The following is a 14,763-nucleotide window of genomic DNA, read 5'->3' as shown; positions in this document are numbered from 1 at the left end:
TTGGTTTTTTACACTTAATTTTTATAAAATAATCTTTGAATGTATTAGCCTAGCCAAACTTTATCTCCGATTCTGAAAAAATAAAATTAATTAATGTGATATTCGTTTATACGCACTGTAGACTGACTAACGCCCTGAAATTCGATCACAACTTAATGTACACATAATTTCTTAATTAAGGAATAAACCAGCGATAGTTAAAATAAACTATCTATAATAAAATAGTCGTATCGATTGTTTTGCAGCTCTACTAGTACATTCGGAGTCGAAGCTGCAATCAGATTTCACACATTCGTCTAAATGTACGTTTGTATCTAGATTATTATGTGCTGGCGAAAACAACCGTAATGCCAATAAATTTTATGAAACCTTATATTGTATATGGTACAGAAATTCTGCATACAAAATAATTAAATATGTAATATATGTATGTGTGCAGCAGTAACACACATTTATGTTGAACAAATCCAAAAGAATGTCATTTAATCAACAGGGGAATCAAAGCTTCAGCGACACACGACAGATTTGTGTTGGTGTCATTGAATTTCCAGGGAAACAAAAGAATATTACAATGCAATAAAAATGTAAATTCGAGGCGTCAACAATGCGGGCAGACGGACGCCAAATGGAGTAAGTATGCGCCCACATACACACATACAGATTCGTTTGGGCTTCGAACGCTCGAACACCTCCTCAAAACGCATTTCACATTATCAGCAAAATGCAGTCGCCTTTTCGTTATTGACGTCTTCGTCGTGGTCGTCATTGTCGCCGGTGAACAGTGAACGGTGACCAGTACCCATACACACACAGACACACACTGGCATACACCAACTTTCAGTCATTTAGAAGGAGGCGAACAATGGAAACCACAAATGCACTCTCGCTCGATTGCAACAAATTGACGACGCTTATCACTGATAAGCAGTCAAGCAGCGGCAACAACAACAAAAATATAACCTATAGCAATAGCAACAGCGACTAACAAAACCGCTATCAACTGCAACACAGACGGTCGTTAGGCTGGACGGACGAAAGGGAATGGCGTGCCATTGAAAACCGGATCGACCAGTGCGCGCAGTCGGCAGTCGGCAGTCAAACATAGAGACAATAAGGGCAATGAAAGCAACGATAGCGGCGCGTTACGGCAGCTAAGTGCTTGTGGCTAAGTTCTGTGGCCGTTGCTGTCTTGGAATCGACCATTCCGGTGCTGGTCTGAGCTCTGGTGGCTCGCTGCAAATGTATTTCGGTGTACCGCTGTAGATTGGTTGCGTCGAGTTGAGTTGTTGCGGTTGCGCTGCGGCGCGCTGCGTTGCATTCGACGGTACGGTACCAGGCAGCAAGCAATTAACTCTAAATAAATCAGAAACATTTCAATTGCATTTTCATGTGCCTCATTTCGTACCTCATTCGCTGCTTTTGCCTCCTGTTTCGGCTTTCGTTTTTAGAATTTTTTCATCATTTATACATGGGAATGTGAAACTTAACACTTTTTGTTTTTGTTGCCGCTCTGGCCGTCCCCATCTGACTGGCTGGCTGTAGCTGTGGTTTCGGCTGTGGCTCAGCCATTGTCGTTATCACTTAATTACTAAGCGACTACAAATTACATCGCATCAAATGGATTTTGGGACAACGCTGATATAGGCTCTTATTGCTTGCGAATGTGTGAATGTGTGTGTGTTTGCATACGAAATTAACATGAGTAATGCATTTGTTTGTATGTATGTATATGTGTCAGTGTATTCATTTGTATGTATGCACATAGTGGCATATTTAACCGTCACAGATTCACCGGTTCGAATGGCAATTCTCCACTCGCAGCTGTTGAATTCGGCAGCGCAATTACTCAAAATTTAATTACAAATGTGACCACGAAGCGGCATAACATCGGTCACAAGGAGCTAATAAGGAAATCGAGATGGTGCGTGTGCATATGTGGTTTTGTACTCTACAGTGGAAGCTGCAAAAAGGTTGAGGGACTTGGTGTTGTAGTTGTGAGCTCTTGCACTGCATGAGGAAATATGTATAGAAACCTGCGACCCAATGTATTGATAGCAGAGCAAATGGGATTCAACCAACATGATGGCAACAATACCATTCGACTGTGCCTATATTCGGAGCCAATCCTAGTTAAATCCAAACTCATTAAACTTGCTAAATTAAAAAAAAATGTTTTGCTAAATTGCGGATGACCGAAAAAAAGCCGGCGATGCTAGCCTTGAGCTCGCTCACCTTGCGATCGAGACTTATAAACGCATACCTAGCATTTGGACATCTGGACACACTGAAATTGCAGGAAATTGCAACGCTGATTAGTTTGCAAGGTCTCAGTTAGTCTAACTAACTGTAGAATGGAAACAAGTAGGAGTATCACTGACTTCTTGCGGTTTGTGTCTGATCAACAGCTAGCACTTGCGTGTTCACAAAGTCCTTCTAGTCCGAGGTAAATCGATAAAGGTTCAGTGAATTTTCACTCTCAATAAAGTTCATCTCTTCCTAGCTGTAGAGGTGGTAATCGGCCATTGTCTGACAGTTGTTGACATTGCTTGGAAGAAAAACACATTTCCTATAATTCTAAAGCCAAAGTTTTTTTTATAACATTTATTTGTGAATGGGGTTTCTACCTAGTTTCGTTTCTTAACTAAAAGTATATCTTAAATTTATAATTTACTAAAGATCGCAGTTAATTTTCTGACATTTTTCTTCCGATCATTGAAGTAGGCATCATTTTACGATCATTATACCATGAATAGGGTATATGGTATTAAGTTTGCCACGATGTTTGTAACAGCCAAAAGGAAACGGAGGCCCTATAAACAATATACGTATATATGTAAATGATCAGCATGAGGAGCTGAGCCGATTTAGCCTTGTCCATTTGTCTGTCTGTATAAACGCGAATTAGCCTTTTTCTACAAGAAGCTGCTCATTTGTCGGAACCGCCGATATCGGATCACTATTACATATAGCTCTCTTCTTCTAGCTTAAGCATGGGATATGAAGAAAGCATTTCATTCAGGCTTCTTCATTGAAAATACTCTTGACTCTTCATTTCTTCAGACATCTGCTCTTTCTTACAGGAGTTTGTTCGGTCTCAAAACATTCTACAGAGTCACAACAACAATTTGCAGATTAATAACTTTGTTGCCATCACTAATGCCTACACACCTTCGCAATTGTCGGTTTGCAATTAAAAATGCGCCGATTTCCGCTGTGTGTACAGCTTTGTGGTCACGTCCCATGAGCGGAGATTTCATTGAAGCAAATTCCAATGCTTGCATGCAAGCGCGTGTGCAGGCTGGTGTCTGCGTGTGCATATGTCCGTCCATATGCAAACGTAAGTGAGCATTAATGCAATCCAACAAGTTGGTTTGCAAATACATTGGCATCGACATACGGCCACTCCTTTGTGTGTGTGTGTATGAGCGCATGTTCGCATTTTTGTACTCAAGCACATAAGCACTTAAGCACTGACACATGTGTGCGAGTGTGCGCTTTACTGCCACGAACTTGTTGACTTGGTTGTTGCATCGCGAATCAAATCCGTAGCGGACCAGCCAGTTGGCGGCAGCTGGCTTCCTTCTTAGTGGCAGCGGCATGCCTGCGCCACAGCTGCTGCACGGCACTTCAACACATCGCCCGCCCGCCCGCCTCATGCTGGCCTGCCATTCATGTGCACTCATTGGATTTTGTTGCTGCTCTCTTGATCTTTGACCCAATTTCTTTCATTGCATTGTTTGCGAAAATGAAGGAATGAATGAACGAAGCAGTGACTGACTGACTGAATGCGCCAAGCGTATGGCTGAGTGAGCGCATAATGATAGTACTATGCACGCCGCGAGGGGGAAGGAAGTGGTGATGCGCAACTCAAATATGCACTAGCAAAACTGGCCCTATTGCATCAGAGCCAGCACCAACAACAACAACAACTGCGTACCACTTCAAATTTTCTGCTTAATTTTCGACCTCCATACACTTTGCTACACTTGCTTGGCGCAAATTTCGCCGCTTCTGGCAGCTTCATTTCACTTTACTTTATTTTTCCTTATTTTTTCCACTTGCATTTCTTTCTTGTTCTTTTTTTCTCTCATTTTCATCTTCTTAATCCCGAAATATTGCATCCAACACTTCTTACTGCCGCCGCTGCTACGCTATCGGTATCATTTGCGCTTCAGCACTTTCGGTCACCCTCCATCAGTGCTCCTTTCTTCGCGCTGCTGCTGGCGTACGCACTTTTGTGCTTTAACGCTTTTGCACTTTTGCTCGACTGATTTTCGGATTTTGATTTATTTAGTTTTGTGGTAATTTGAGTGCTCTGCCAAGATATACTGACTCGTTAAGACTGACTCGGGGCTTTACGTAAGCGCACATTTCATCTACTCTCTTACTATGCTTGTGGGTAGGTAGGACACAGGCATATACATATTTACAATTCTCTTTCATTTTATGTAATTTGTATCGCAGAGTTTAAAGTAATATTTTAAAGTGTCAAAATGCAGGTGAATGATGTGCAGTGGAGTTTCTTTCGATTTTGAAATTACATTTTTTATATGCGCTTGATGATTTCGTTTTTTCACCTTTTATTCTTCTTAATTGGCCTTAAGCGATTACTGTCGAGTCGAGTAGAATAAAGTGTGGCAGTAGTCCTCTATAGACACTCTTTAACAGAATCGTACCTGTGTGGCTATTGATTTCAAGACAACTCGTCACTGCGGATACATATTTCAAGCTGTCTCTATCTATTTTCCATAACTCCAATTCTTCATGAAGTTGGTAGGATGTGGCGACGCATCTAGGCCTTTATGCGGCCCATTGTTTAGCCCCTGTGTCTAAAATACCACCATTTGCCCTATCTAAACCACCCTGTGCTCTAGATGAAGTTCATCAACTCAAAAAGTTGTATGTGTGCAACTTTCGGGACTTGTTTTGAACTTTAGTATGGTCCATATTCCATTCATTCCATTCGTGCCACGTTTGTTTGCTTGTTGAGCAATTTAGGCATTGTCTCCACTGAGACTCAGCTATAACTATAACATCTTTGTCGATTATATATCTACAAGTAGCCAGAGGCATATATATTCCCTCTTAATCGGAGTCTAATTGTAGGATGATGCCAGCTCTGGATAGTTCATCTGATTCACAGTTGCCAGGCTGCTATGTCCTGGAACCCATAGTGTAATATGGTGTTAGATCTACTAAGAGATCAAGGCATTCTCTCACTGCATTCGATGAAATGCTAAGAGATTTTAGTGATTTCATAGCTTCGAAGCATGTATCGTCGTTACTAATGCTCATTCGGTTCGCCAGTAAGTTATGACCTGTAATTAGGCCAACAACCGTCCTGCAGTCCTTTCAAGACCGTGTGAGTAAAAAGCATGCATGTTTTTCTTCAGGGCCCTAGCACATGATCTTGGCGATCTTGCATGTCTTTAAGGCATTCTATCATTCCCTGCACCATCTGTCAGCCATTTCAGCAATATCAATATAATTTTTAGCGACTTACATATAATATTTCCTGTACTTGTTCGGTAGCCGTCTGAATAGCCAAAGATGCAGGCGGCTACATGATAAGAAAGATAAGGATTCGTACTAAAAAACATCTTAGATAATTTTGTAATTGCTTGACTCAGTATTATTTGGACACCAGAAACCTAAGCAAAAAAAAGACATATAATATTATATTTTACAGTTTTTCTTCAATAATGATTGATGTCCGCTCTGGAAAAACAGTAGTCGAAAATATCAATAAAATAATCCGACATCCATAGAAGTACTGTTTCGATTGCTCTGGAGCTAAACGTGGCACAAAACACCTTTTCCTACCATTTAAATAAGGCTGGACATAAAAACAGCTCGGTGTATGGGTCTATACGAGTTAACGTAAAAATACTCATGGACCGATCCATTTCTGTAGCGAATGGGTTACTGGCGATGAAAATTTGGTCACTTACAGCACTTACTTACGACAACGGCAACCGAAAACGGCCAAACCAATATTGACGATCAGCAAGGTGTTGCTATATGTTTGCTGGGATTGGCATGGAAAAATCTATTAAGAGCTGCTCCTTTGCGGCCAAATTTTAAATTCGGGCGTTTACTGTCAACAATTGAAACATATGGTGTAAGCAATCGCTTAGAAGTGGCTAGCTTTGACAAAGGAAGAGAGGAATTGTGACAACGCCAGACTACACACATCTATAGTGACTCGTCAGAACTTCCGGTAGCTTGGTTAGGAGTTTCTTATGTATCCACCTTTTAATCCGTACCTGGCATGATGTGATTACTACTTGTCAATGGTGAATGATGTGCTGGTGCAAAAATTTGCGCCAAGAGAAGCTTCTGAAAATCGAGTTTCCCAGATTTTTCGCTAATGGGAATAATGGTTTCTATGAGTGGCCTTATAATACATATATAAATTATCAGTATGATGAGTCCGTCAGTTTTTGAGATATTGATCTGAAATTTTCCACACGTCCTTTATTCTCAAAAAAAAAACTGTTAATTTGCCATACAAACTGATCGATCAAAATCCCGTCCTTGTATGGAAAGTTTTTTTATTTGTCGAGATATCATCACGAATTTTAGCACGGATTATTGTCCAAGGCATCGCTACAATATTCAAATAAATTGTTCAGATTGAAATACTATAGTATTTAGTTGTCATACGAACTGACCGATCAAAATCAATAGATACGAAGATCTTTTTGAAATGCTCCTGTGAAGGGTATTCTAGCTTCAATGCAACCGAAGTTAACTTTTTTTATTTAGCTAGAAGTTAACTTAGTTTTTTATGGTTTTTCTTTTTTTTATTTAAAGATATGTACATACAAGTATATCTTATGCAAGTAAGAGACTGAGATTATATAAAGCGTTGTTTTGTTGGTTTTTCACTGATTTCCACTTTGGCATAATTCGGCACAATCTACAAGTACCGCATCCCACCCCTGCTAACTTCCCCACCCTTTGGTATATATGTATGTATATCATAAAAGTTGAGCTATTATACCTCCCTCTCTCTTTTCACTGCGTTCAATGTACGCCCTCGGCGGTCATCCTGTTTGGAAGTGCATTGATTGACAGCTGCTTACATAAATCCTTTGTTGATACTGTGGATAGAAAAATGCGATTTTGTTTTTATTTTTGTTATTATTGCTATTATTGTAGCTGTGTGTAGCTGTTATTGATGCTATGCTTTTTTCTGCTTGTTGCTTGGTTTTGTATTTATTTTACATTTTAAGTACGTTGTTATGCTTATTGGACACATGTCAGCCATCGGCAGCTGTGTCCGGCGGTTTATTTCATCACGCCGGTCATTGCTGAGATCCACTGGCTTTGGCGAAGGGGAAGTATTTGTCATTGTTGACAAACATCGATGAATTGTGACAATTACTGCATTTCATGACAGCTATTTGTATGTTGCACACTGTGTATGTAGGTGTGCATGTCAAAGGTGAATACAGGAAAAAATATGTTTGCATATAAAGATTTTTTGACATTCAACATTTTTATTAGTCATTAGAAAGCAGACTTTGTGAAAGCCAGGGTAGCGGAAACGCATCAAGCGCCTCAAAACACCAATGGATGGATGGCAAGGCTCACAGACGTTTCAGCAGTCATTGTGGAACACTGGAGACGGTGTTGTTAACACAAAGTGGTCTAAAAATAAAGCATTATTTAAAAGAATGGTGCAAGAAATTTTGCAAAAGAAAACAAAGGCAGTACCTGAAAGGTTAAAAATAGAAATGCTGAACCACGTCCGAAATTTATAGAAGATGAAAGTAGACTTTATGAAAGCCAGGTCAACGGCAACGCCCTAAAAAACCATACATATGCAGTAGAGAGAGCGAAATTCTCCAAAGTGCTGTCATGATCTCGAAAATATTTCTTCCTTATCATACTTTAGTGTCAAAACTTATCTGGTGGTAGAAGTAAAATAAATTTATTAATTATAAGGTAAGCCCTATAGGATATTTTACGTTTCACACCATAACATAAGAAATCTTCATTTCAGTGCCAACTTTTCATACACTTATTATAAGCCTCGGCTGGGATGACCTACAGTGCTTTCGGTGAATTTTGGTTTTTATATATAAAATATATAAAAATCCGATAGATACACTCGAGGCAGCAATAACAAAGTTCAATGATATCACTAAACTCTATTAAAAGTTACATATATGCTATATAACGGGTGATCCAAGTAAAGGAATATTTTTCAATAGCCTCTTTTTGACAGATGACGCGTAAGTCGTGTCAAGCTGTCATGTTACTTTTGTTCAGTATTGTTTGGCAGTTGATCATGGAAAGACTTACGCCTGAACAACGTTTACAAATTGTTCAACTTTATTACGAAAATTCAAGTTTTGTAAAAAATGTGTTTTGCTTGCATCGCTCAACTTATGGTCAACATATTTGGGCTACTGAGCGGACTATTCACGACCCCATCATCCATCTTGAGACTCAGCATTCATTATTGGATATCAGCATTCATATATGGAATCCAGCATGCAGTGAAAAAACTATAGCGGTCGTAGCTGAGAGAGTACACGAAGACTGTGGAGAGTCGATTCGGCGCCGTTCGCAGCAACTCGGACTGACGTATGGAACAACTTGGCGCATTTAACGTCGCATTTCCAAGCGACATCGCTTCGCTCTATGAGCTCTTGAAAGTTTCGAAGTTTTCGAGTAAAATTTTGTTCAGCGATGAGGCCTATTTCTGGCTCAATGGATATGTAAATAAGCGCAATTGCCGCATGTGGAACGAAGAGCAAGCTGAAAAGATTCAAAAGCTGCCATTTCATCCAGAAAAAAGTAACGGTTTGGTGTGCTTTGTGGGCCGGTGGAATCATCGGTCCATATATTTTCAAAAATGATGCCGGTGAGAAGGTAACCGTCACTGGCGACCGTTATCGCACCATGATAACCGAATATTTGATTCCTGAAATTAAAGCTCGTAATCTCGGTCGGTTGACGCTTGGTTTCAACAAGACGGCTCCACTTCCCACACATCGCATCAATCAATGGACTAATTGAGAGAACACTTCGGTGAGCAGATAATTTCATGTTTTGTGCCGGTCGATTGACCACCAAGATCGTGTGATATCACACCGTTAGACTCTTTCCTGTGGGGATATGTAAAGTCTAAAGTCTATGCGAACAATCCCTCTACGATTCAGGCCTTGAAGCAAAACATCACGCGTGTCATTCACCAGTTACCAGTTGAAATACTCGAACGAGTCATTCAAAATTGGACTCAACGGATGGACCATCTGAGACGTAGCCGCGGCCAATATTTGAAAGAGATAATCTTCAAAAAATAATTGCTAAAGAATTTTCTTTCGAATAAACATTCCCCATTAAAATTGAACTTTCTGTGTTTTTTTCTTATGAAAAGTATGGAACCTTGAAATGGATCACCCTATATAAATAGGAAATTGTTATGCTCCAGCCAATTCTAACCAATTAGCCGAATATAAATAAAACCCATTATGTATTTACAATCCTACATACAAGTCAACATAATCCGAGTCAAAAATCAAGCATTAAATTTAACTTAAGTCGCAACACTTGTTTACATGATCACTTAAAGACATGAGCCGAAGCGCAAATATTTGTGTGGGCGTCTACCGAGCGAGACATTAAATTTCAATTAAATGTCGAATATTGGTATAAATATATGTACATGTATGCCATACATACATAAGTACATACGTATGTATGTATGTACATACGTAAATGTCTAAGTTATATTGTGTTGTTTCAATGCCTTCTAATTGATTGCTTTGCTTATAATGTTGTTTGCATTAAATTTCAATTGCCCCTAAAATATTTGATTAGCCATTAGTCAACTCCTTTGTTAAAGTCGGTTGAAAATTTTAACGAAAAGTGCAATTAAAATATTTTTGTTCATTTCAATGGTTCACATAAATTGGAAATCGCACACTCTTCATTAATATAACTAATACAAGTATTAAAGTCAATAGACAAATACCGTTATATAAATATTACTAGAACCAATCGGTATATAAAGCAATGCTTGAGATATTTTGACTATATTTGAAAAGAGTGGATCAGAATTGTCATACGGCATTCGTTTTATTTGCGCTAACTTAACTTCGATGATGCGTGAACTAGTATGTACCGTAAAAGTAAATAACCTAGATTTACATAAATGTTTTTCTTGTTGCCCTCGATAGCTTAGAAAATTTTGATATTTTCAAGTATTCAGATTACGAATTTACTTTATTAAGTATTGAATGTGCTCTTGTTTTCATCATTATGGTATATCTTATATTTTTGAGCAATTATCGGGTTTTTAGTAATACAATTACTATTTTTTCCAGTCATGGTTAGGGTTGTGGACACTTTTTTCGTATATATATAACTTTTTTCGTATAACACAATCTCAGGCTCCTTACCGATCTATGCGAAAATTTATGCGGAGGATTTGGATGTGGAGATATCTAGAGTTACAGCCTACTAAATGCCCTGATTTACTCCATTAAACTCTCTCTTTGCGTTTCAAAAGTCATTGGCATGCCTTCAAAAACAATGATGTTGCCAAATTCACTGAAATCAGTAAACTCTACCAATGGAAGTGAATGGGAGTTTAAAACATCTATGCCAAAGTTATTTTCTCAAAATTATCTCTGTGATTTAATGCGTGATCAAGTTAGGAATAATAAAGCAATTTTTCAAAGCGGTTGAAGTTATGACTATTCTGGAAATTGAAGCTTGGAAAAGTTTTGTGTTGATAGTCAAAAATTTCCTAGTTAACTATAAATAACTAAATTATGTTGAAATTTTTATAAATTGCTAACAAACTTGCAAACTCTATAAGCAGAGTTAGACTTTCTCTGTAAACCTCTAGATACATTTTCAGATAATCTACGAAATTAAAGTAAGGAACAGAGAGAGCGCTTCCACCAGTATCTAATAGTGATGGAAGTAAGGTATCAAGGTACTATGATAGCAGATTAATGCTGGTCCTCAAAAAGTGATTGTCAGTTGGAAAATTAAGGAGGAAATGTTCATTAAAAGACAAGTTTTCGACATTTTTCTCTCTGCTTACTCGAATGTATTATTATTTTTCAAAACAAAACTGATATCGTAAATAAATAACAACAAAATAACATTGATACAAATTTTTTTTTTCAAGTGGGCGACGCCATCCATTCTTCAGTTATTCGTTAAATTTAAACTTGGAAAAATAATACAACTTCTTCGGCGGTTAGGGAATCGCTTTAAGGCTCACGATGGAAGTGATCTTGTGGTTTGTTTCACCTTCTTGATTAAAGTTCATTTAATTCTGAACTCTTTTGAACTGAATGTTTGTATACATTTATAGTGACATTTATAGGCTAACAGTCAAACGGTTATTTTACATAAAATGTGTTTTGTCAAAGGCATTGACCATAACTCAAACAACTGTCAAACACAATTTTCCACCACTTCCTGAGTAAGTCAAACACAATTCACAAGCGAATGAATATCAATGATTTTTGGTCTGATAATAAGCCAGAGGTAGCACAAGTGTACTATTATACTCTATTCACATGTGCTTTTGTACATATCTATATATAGTTTACTTATAATTATATACCACAAATGTATACACACTATATATAAATATACAATTAGGTGAATGACATTTACAACAATTGAAAATGTGTAAGTATTGCCAGCTGCGTCGTTCCTACAATTCTTGAGTAAATATTAGTATGTACATATGTATATACCTAGATGTCTGTGTGTATAATAAGTTAGTTTGATTACACTAGATGATTTTGGAATATTCCGCAGAATATCCTGATACATATGTATGTATGCATTTTTTTGCATGTACACAAGAATTAATTCCGTTAAATAGATATACGTACATATATAAACAGATTACTGTACATTTGTTTCTTAAATCGATACGTAAATAGTCCGATAATCGAAATCGTTAACTTTGGCTGCTGCAGAAGCTATAATACCCGTCACAGGTGCATTTTTTTAAGCATAATATGGTATAAAAATAACTTAATTCTGATCATGATCGGTCAGTTTGAATGGCAGCTATATGCTATAGTAATCCGATCTGAACTATTTCTTTGGAGATTCTTGGCGGATAATCTATGCTATAATTCGTGAAGATATCTTGTCCAATAAAGAAGTTGTCATACAAAGACTTGAGCGTAATCTGCCGACATTTCCTTCTGGGTGTTACAAACTTCGTGCCAAACATAATGTACCCTATTCAGGGTATTAAAATGGAAAACGTTAGTTTATAAGTATAACTAAATCAACATGTTATGTACTTATATCGCCTGGTCGTCTGAGTAACTGATTTGGCGTGAGCTCGTTTCGTTTTAGGTTAGGTTAAGTTTCGCTGGCCGGTTGTCATGCAATACATAAGCCAACTGGTCCTTAGTAATATAAGATGAACGTTCAGTTAAATTCGAGTTGAAGTATTAGTCATACAGGAGGTCAACCCTTTTTGCGCACTTTAAGAGCGACTTGACATATAATTTTGATACTTCATCCAGTACCTCGAACTACGAAGCTTTAAGATATCTATGCCGAGTTTTAGATAAGGTTGGATAGAAACAGTTGAGGTATTCTAGCGTATGTCTTATGCTTTCTTGTTTCCACTTTTTGCATGTATCGTCGTTACTAATGCCCATCCGGCTCGCATGTAATGCCAATAAGTTATGACCTGTTATTAAGCGAACAAACATCCTGCAGTTCTTTCGAGAACGTGTGAGCAAAAACCATTCGTGTTTTTCTTCGTGGCCTTGGCGATCCTGCATGTCCTGAAAGCATTCCGTCTGTCAGTCCTTTCGGAAATTTCATTATGTATCCAAAGTAGCCAAAGGATGGCACTCACTCTCATCAGCTATTTCGTTTTCCGGAATTTATTTGTGACCTGGAATCCAGTAAATACGCAGCCGCATTCCGGCAGCCACTATATCTACAGTCTCTCTGCTTCTACGAACATTCTCTGACGTAATACGATGTGTGATTATTGCTCTAATTGTCCCTTGGCTATGGACATGTAGTATGTATTGAACTTCTTTATGTTGTTTCCTGCGTTATTAGATATCTCAGCCGCTTTCTTAACCGGAAATAATTGGATAAGGATTACTGCTGTATTGATTAAAATCGCTTCGAAAATTAGCCATTATTTGTCGTAAAAAGTAAATTGAATCGCAACTTTCGGTCGGGGATTCCTCGACGACGTATCGAAAGTTGCACATATAAAACTATTTGTACTGATGAGCTTCATCAGAAGAGCAGGGTGGTTCATAGCTGAGACGAGAGAGTGAGGGGACATTAGTCCCGGTGGTATCACAATGGGCCTCCTATAGGCCTAGGTGCGTCGTTAGACAGCCACTCTACCTACCTACCTTTTGTACATATAAACCTTCCTCTTGAATCACTCTATCTATTAAAAAAAATCAAAATCCATTGCGTAGTTTTAAAGATTTAAGTATACATGGAGATATAGAGACAGAGAAATCGACTTTGTTTTTTACTATTTATTGATGTTACAACAATATATTATTTAGTAATTTTTCACGCGACTGTTATTGAAATTTATCTCTATTTGTTTATCATTATATTTTATTTTTAGTTTTTAATTTCGCATTGTAAACACATTTGCGAATAATTTATTATTTGTTTGTTTAGGTTAAACTTTTTGTTTGTGGATAAGTAAGAAGAGCGAATCAAGCATATGAAAATAATGCAACAACACTCGTGGCAACACCGGGGAAACGAAAATATGATTGTACATATATACTTATGTATACGAGTGTATCTGTTTACATAAATATGCATAAGTATTTACTTATTGTAAATAGTGTCCTACATATGTAGGTATGTAGCTGAGGATTATTGAAATTTGAATTGTACGTAAATATTTTGAAAATAAATTGTGTTTATTGTAAATTTCAGCGTAAATAGACACCTACAGTGATTTACAGAAGTATGTATTTCACATATGAAGATATTTACATAAAGCCTTGTATTTTCATATTTTTTAAATTCATTAGGGAATTTTTATTAAAATACATACAATTTATAAATTTAGAATTGAATGTAACAAATTTAAAGAAAATTTATGATTTTTTGTTAGCAAAAGTAATCTGTTTAGTAGTAGTAGTCCGAAGTTCACTCTTAATTCGACTGCATCTCTGATAACGTGGACCACTGTGTCGCAGAGCGTACCCTAATGGCATCTTCTCCGCTCAAACTTGATTTTTTTACCCACCCTTAAACATACATTTTCACATGTTTCACCTTATCTCTCTCCCAGCAACTTTAACAAGCTGTATCTTCCAAACTCTTTGGCCTCACCGCATAAGTCTCAATGGGACTAAAAGCTAGTAGTTCAATGGATATTTTATGTTCCACTCTGGGCCAGAAGGCTTTAGCAGTTGCTGATCTACATTTGCTGTGCTTGTGCGAGTTCCATAGATCCAATGCCCGAATGCACGATTTGGATAAGGGTGCCCTTTCTTATAAGCCCATCAACTTTACAGTTTTCGACAATTCTGCTGTGGTCAGGCAACTAGACAAGTTAAATATGAAAGTAGCTTGATGCTACTATCAGCGAGCACAAGGCCTGTATTGCAGCTCTGCTATCAGAGTGGATGCATACCTTACTAAAAGAAGCTACACTTCGGAGTAATACATCCGTTGCAACCTTGATGGCTGCCACTTCTGCTTGAAAGACACTACAGCGGTTTGGCAGTTCGAAGCAAAAGTTGATTGAGA

This window comes from Bactrocera oleae, chromosome 3 (assembly GCF_042242935.1).
Source record: "Bactrocera oleae isolate idBacOlea1 chromosome 3, idBacOlea1, whole genome shotgun sequence".
Classification (NCBI taxonomy): domain Eukaryota; kingdom Metazoa; phylum Arthropoda; class Insecta; order Diptera; family Tephritidae; genus Bactrocera; species Bactrocera oleae.
Note: the sequence above shows the minus strand (reverse complement) of the source record.